The sequence below is a fragment of the Temnothorax americanus genome, unplaced genomic scaffold (assembly GCF_048541705.1).
Source record: "Temnothorax americanus isolate GAGA-0224 unplaced genomic scaffold, ASM4854170v1 Scaffold1, whole genome shotgun sequence".
NCBI lineage: Eukaryota > Metazoa > Arthropoda > Insecta > Hymenoptera > Formicidae > Temnothorax > Temnothorax americanus.
Genome location: NW_027509230.1, coordinates 4,735,799 through 4,741,798, shown reverse-complemented (window position 1 = coordinate 4,741,798; position 6,000 = coordinate 4,735,799).

The window sequence follows — 6,000 nt, the reverse complement described above, 5'->3', positions numbered from 1 at the left end:
AAGGAAGATAAATATAGAGCATCGCGCACGTTAGCGCGCACGTAGAGAGTTAGAGAAGACGACGTGGTCCCTGAAGGAACGGCGCAGTTTCTGAAGTACCTAGCGTAAGGTCCAAGGCAAGGATATCTGGAGAGAAAGCACCGCTGTACAAAGTAATCGATGAATTCTTAATTCTTTTGCGACCATATATTGGTCGACTGCAACAAGGTCGATTAGCGACTAACCTTGGATAAGTCGATTTCTAAAGATACGGCAATTTTCGCTTTTAAGGATCATGAAGATGCTCCTGCGTCGCTCAAGGGTATCTCTGTGTTTAACGGACAAATACTTACTTGTGCCGTGCCGAAACCTCGAATTAGGAAGTATATCCGTAAATAGATTTGCGAGCGGAGTCAAGGAGGCATATTCACCATATATCGCGAGCATCGAAGTTACACAAAGGAAGGACGGCGAGTGTTTTTCGTCGATGGATTTACAAATAGAGAAACGAAAAAGATAAGAGGGTATACACCGAAAGATCAGTAGGCACGTTCGAGGTGGCTTAAACTCTCGTCGACGAGAGCGCGCGCCGTAGGAGCGCGACTCCAGGCACAAAGGGAGGAACGTCGTCCGGAACGTGTTCGCGTATATAACGCGACGGCCAAGAATTGAACCGACGATACATCGAAGGTCCTGACCTTGGCGTAACGAGCCACGCCGAGAAGACGAGAGTCACGCCCTGCCGTGAGAAAATTAATTGATATACATTTTTGTCCGGGGGTTTCGCATCTCTCGCCTCGCTCTTTCTCTCGCTCTCTCCCTCTCCCCCTCGCCACGCTCGTTACTTGTATACCGGAGGATCGGCGCGAGCGCGCGCGGTCGCTACCGACCGCGGCGCAGCAACCTCGATTACCAACGACGGACGGCAGCAACAACGACAACGGCAACAACGAACAGCGGGAGCCCGGTGCCGCGCCGCGCCACGCCGCGCCGCGAAACTCGACACAATGGGCGTAACAAATGGCGGAGCTTTATCCCCGCTGTCGTAATAATAAAGTGGTGGATGCCGCAATCGTCTTTGCGGTCGATTAGTAATGATTATGCGCGATTAAACGGCAGCGATTACGGCCACCGCACTGGTTCGCCGTAGTGAGAGAGAAAGAGAGAGAGAGAGAGAGGCGAGGAAGGGAACAGTCGCGCGCGAGCGAACGCAAACGCGCGTCCTTGCAAGGATAAAGAGAGCCGGTGAACCTGGTGCAACCTGGTGCAACCCGTCGACGCAGCGCGCGCCGCGAGTATTGCGCCGCGCGAGAAACGTTCGCAATCGTCTCTCGCGACTCCGAGGGCGACCCTTTCCAAGATCGATGGCGTTCTATCAGCCGAGCATTTCGCGTTGGAATGAAATTAATCGCGCGCAATCACGGTCCAATTATGAGCGGGGCTGCACGCTCGAGAATGCGAGCGACCGCGATCGAGGACTTGAATGGAGAGAGCGGGACGAGCGAGAAAATGGCGATAACGCGGCTTTCGATATTGTGTTTCGACGGCACCAACGAGAAGCATTGTAATGCTGTAACTTTTTCAAAAGAAGCAAGAATACTCTTTTTCCAAGAGTAGATCTATAAAAATCTAGAATTGTACCTCAGATTAATGCATGAACATGAGACTTTTTAAAAATGTTTTTCATATATGCTCAATCAAAAAACTGCCGCAAAATACTTTTGTAAAAAGATAGTGCCAAAAGTACCGAAAATGTAGTTGTAACGCTTTTCATTTACGAGTTTCTGCCGCTCGTTCTAAATTCAATAATCAATAAACGCAAATAATTTTTAATCTTCAAACACGAATACCTTTTATGACACTTCTATTTAAATCGCCTTTAAAATTATTCACTCTCTATATCCGTGTCTTTAAATATCAAATAGCACGGTCGATATTCATAAGGTTCACGCTGAAAGAACATCGTAGCGTAGCTAACGTAGCGTTCTTAAGATAGCAAGCTCAACGATATCAGAGCCTAATGAAATTACAGTACGTTTGCCCGCGACGGATAAGTTTAGGCAGATACGACGCTTGTGTGTTCGCCTGAAATAAATCACTTCAATCAACGTGATGGGACGTCGCGCGGCTCTTATCCGAAGCCGCGGGACCGCGTATAAATCAGGAAATCGCCTCGCTCGAACCGCGTCGGAAATGCAAACTCCGCAAACGAAGAGGAGAGACTCTCCTCGTGCGAGAGATGTATTTGCCAATTTTTAAGTACTTAGTTACACGGTCCGACGACATGCGGACACCGTAAGCATCTCGCGCGGCGCGGCGCGGCGGCGCCGCTCGGCCCGCGTACAGTCATCGACGCGCATTGACTGTCGCGCCGCGTTCCTCGTTCCTCGTTCTCTCCCTTTCCGTCTCCGTTTCAAGATCGTATACCGTATATACCGCGCATTAATCTCGAAATTATAATGCGCTTGATTTATTCGAGGTGCTGCGCGCGCTAGCGCGTCCTCGATTATTCCGAGAAAGTGAGCACGCACCATCCGTCGAGCAGGGTCCTTCGTCGTCCTTCGTGTTCCTGCGCTTCTAAATTTGTTACACGCGCACGCGAGGGAACGTACACCTGCGTCGCCGTAACGCATTGCAGCGCGGGCGAAGCTGACAGGTGAATACCGACATCGATTCAATGACGCGCCGTCCAACGCCAGCGAATCGGAGACACATGCGCTCGTTAATCACGAAATGTATGGTCATCCGCCGGGGATGGGAAAAAGCCAACGAAGGATGTCGGAAAACGGAACTCCACGCGCCTCGATGAGAAACGACTTAATCCTGCGCGCGTGTCGCAGGTGTGTATATCGAAAGTATCGTGTTCGATCAGAAAAGAAATGTCACATTTGCTAAACATCGACGAACCCTGTATAAACGCAAAGTTTGCTTTGACAAACTTATATAATTTTAACGAAGCTTCAAATTATATCTTCGTAGAATGCAATACGATTTGATTTAGCTATTGCGTATATTTTTCTTCTCTGTCTCTTTTTTTTTCTTTTTTTTTTTGAATAATATTTCTCCGATTAAGTTTCCGATTTTTTAATGTTGTATTACTCTAGCAATTACGATGCGCGCGTCTCGAGCATGAGTCCGCCGATTAGTAATTACAAATATTGCTTATTAACACGACAGCAAGGAGAACAGGTTCTTTTGCAAATAAACGGTAATCGCCGGCCTTTATATGTAATTTTTAAACTACAGTAGTGCGTAATCTTTCAACGAAAAGGTCAATAAATCTCGATTTCCCCGTGGTATCTCGCGCAATTAATCTCTCGCGAAAAACTCATGTATGCTGCAGGATCGGATCTATCATGAAACGGATGAAGAGACAAGCAACACTTTAGGCCCTACTTTTAAGCAAGTCCCATATCCCTTCACTGATCGCGAAACGCATGACAAAAAAGAATTGAAAAAAAATCATTTATATTTTATAGCAGCAAAATTTTTTAATAGAGCTCATTTTAGTCCCTCGCTTTCAGTCTTGAGATACGTTATAGACGTAGAGGATACGAGAGAGAATTATCGGAAGATTATTCCACGTTTGTTTCAAGAAAGAGATTTAAATTTACAATAAGCATATATTTAACTACCGAAGATTAGGTATTTAACAGTGACATGTGATATTGTTATAATTATTGCTCTATAAAACCGCACAATTTTACGATCGTCGATGTTAAACGACGATGTTCCGCGATCATTAAGAGTCGACCCTCCCTTCGGATTAGAGATGCTCAAATTTAATAGGATAATAATTTTGTTCACTTTTATATGCATCTGATATCGAGCATTATCTAATGACCTTACAAAGAGAAGATAAATTATCTCGCAGGATCGATATATATTACCGTGGTAATAATAGAGATACTGCTGCGGCAGACAAATTAACGGAAAATCAATACAAGTATTTAACATTATATTAATATTATATATTACAATTAATACGCGTGTGTTTTATATAAAGAATACAGAATGTTTCGGAGTTATTGTTCAAAATAGAATATCTTTATTTCTAGCTTTTCGAAGCTGGTTTTATCTAGCATCAGTACCTTACTAATATCGAAGGCGAAGGATATCAAAACAATCATTGTGAGCATTCTTCTCTCACGCCGAAGTTGCTCCCTCGTTGAATCTTCTTTTTCTCGTTGAGACTGCAGCACCGCGGGGCAGCGTAGATAATAAAAAAAAGTTAATATTGTACACAGCGCATCGCGCGAGAGAGCCTTTTCATTGGAATCGGAATTAAGTACGACGGAAAGCATATACCCACATGGAACCCGGCGAGGTCACGGCGGGTGACGTCACTCACGGATGATCACTGTCTTCGCGGCAGAAGACGCGACCTTGAGGTGTCTTCGCGCTTCGATGTAGCGAGCTAGCTTAACGATCCATCGATCGCTTTCGATCGCTTTCGATCGCGGCCGACCGGCCGGGCTCTGAAGTTAAGCCGGTTGACTAGCTGGTTGATCGGTCGGTCGGTCGATCGGTTGTGGTTGGTTCGTGTACGCGAACGAAATTATCACTTTCCGACGGTTATTAATTTGTGCGCGTTAGTGCTCGAAATTACAGTTGTCCGTATCCGTAATGTGTTAATCTCTATGCTAATAGCGCGATTCGATGTACATAATAACGTTTCTTTCGTGTCGCGCGCGCGCGCGCGAGTTAATGGAGTGTCAATGGAGCAAAACGTCTATAGTTTACCCTCGATACTGAATACTTGTAATATTAATATCAATATTAAGTGTCGCGAAACGCGCGCCTGCGCGTTTTAATCTTCGTGACATGCATTGCAATTAATCTGTAAACGAGGCGTATGATGTTTGAAAAATCGAACTTGCTCGAATTCACACATCATTGAATAATTAATTCAAGCTTTAAGATTAACGATGCAAAAAATATCCGTGAAGAATATCGATCAAGGCTCGAATTTTTGTATCAAAGAATTTTTATGTCGCGTCGTCGACATTTTAGATTAATAGCCTACATTACGATAATGACGATATCACTATTTTTTCGCCACACGTTGTGAAAACGGGTTGTAAAACGCGCGTGGTACGATGACGAAGGAGGTCGATTTCGCGATCGCACGTGGAATAAATGAAAATCAATTCGTTCTGCGTACATCCGGTTCCATTACTGCGCGGTCGCGCACCGATAGACTTTCGTCTTCTTGGCACGCGTCTCACGGATCGGCTAATATGATATCGGTTATTCGCGGTCACTTATATCGTAGGTTCTACGTCGATAAATTAATTGCCGTCGTGGCTTTTCACAAAATTTTATGCTCGCTCGTATTTCACATAAGTTTATGCTAAGCGCGTCGCCCGTTATCTTTTCTTATCGATTTGTCACACGAAAGTTAATTACGCCGGCGAAATTAACGAATTAACGATCGAAGGTTACTTCTACTCTACGTACCGTTATTACCCCGTCGTGCAAAAGCGTAAACACTTACGCATCGAGGGCAAGACGCGCGCGATCCTTAGAGAGAGATTTATCGATCATTATCAACGTAATTCCATTATACGCGAATTATCGTAAACTGAAGAAGAATTTCTCGTTCTCGCGTTTGTTCGCGTCATCGTGATTACGCATCGTAATAACCTGGAATTCCTCCATTTACAGCAACTATCAATAATAATTCCTCTCTAGTAGCGGGTATAAATAGATTTACATTATTGGATGTGTTTATTGCTGGCAATAATGGCGATTCTCCACGATTGGAACCATTACTTTATTAGGCGCGTAATTACTTCGTTAGTTCTGCGACGTGTTATCGTAAAAAGCGCACATCGTACAGACGTCTATTAGTATTAGAGTAAATGAGAAAGAGTTCGCGAGTAAAAATACGAAATTAATTCCGTACGCTCTATTCGAACATCGTACACTATTACGAAATTAATTTCATTAAAACAAATCATTCTTGATTGTCATTGTTCATCTTCTCTTATCGTTATTCTACATGTTCCATTTTCTAAT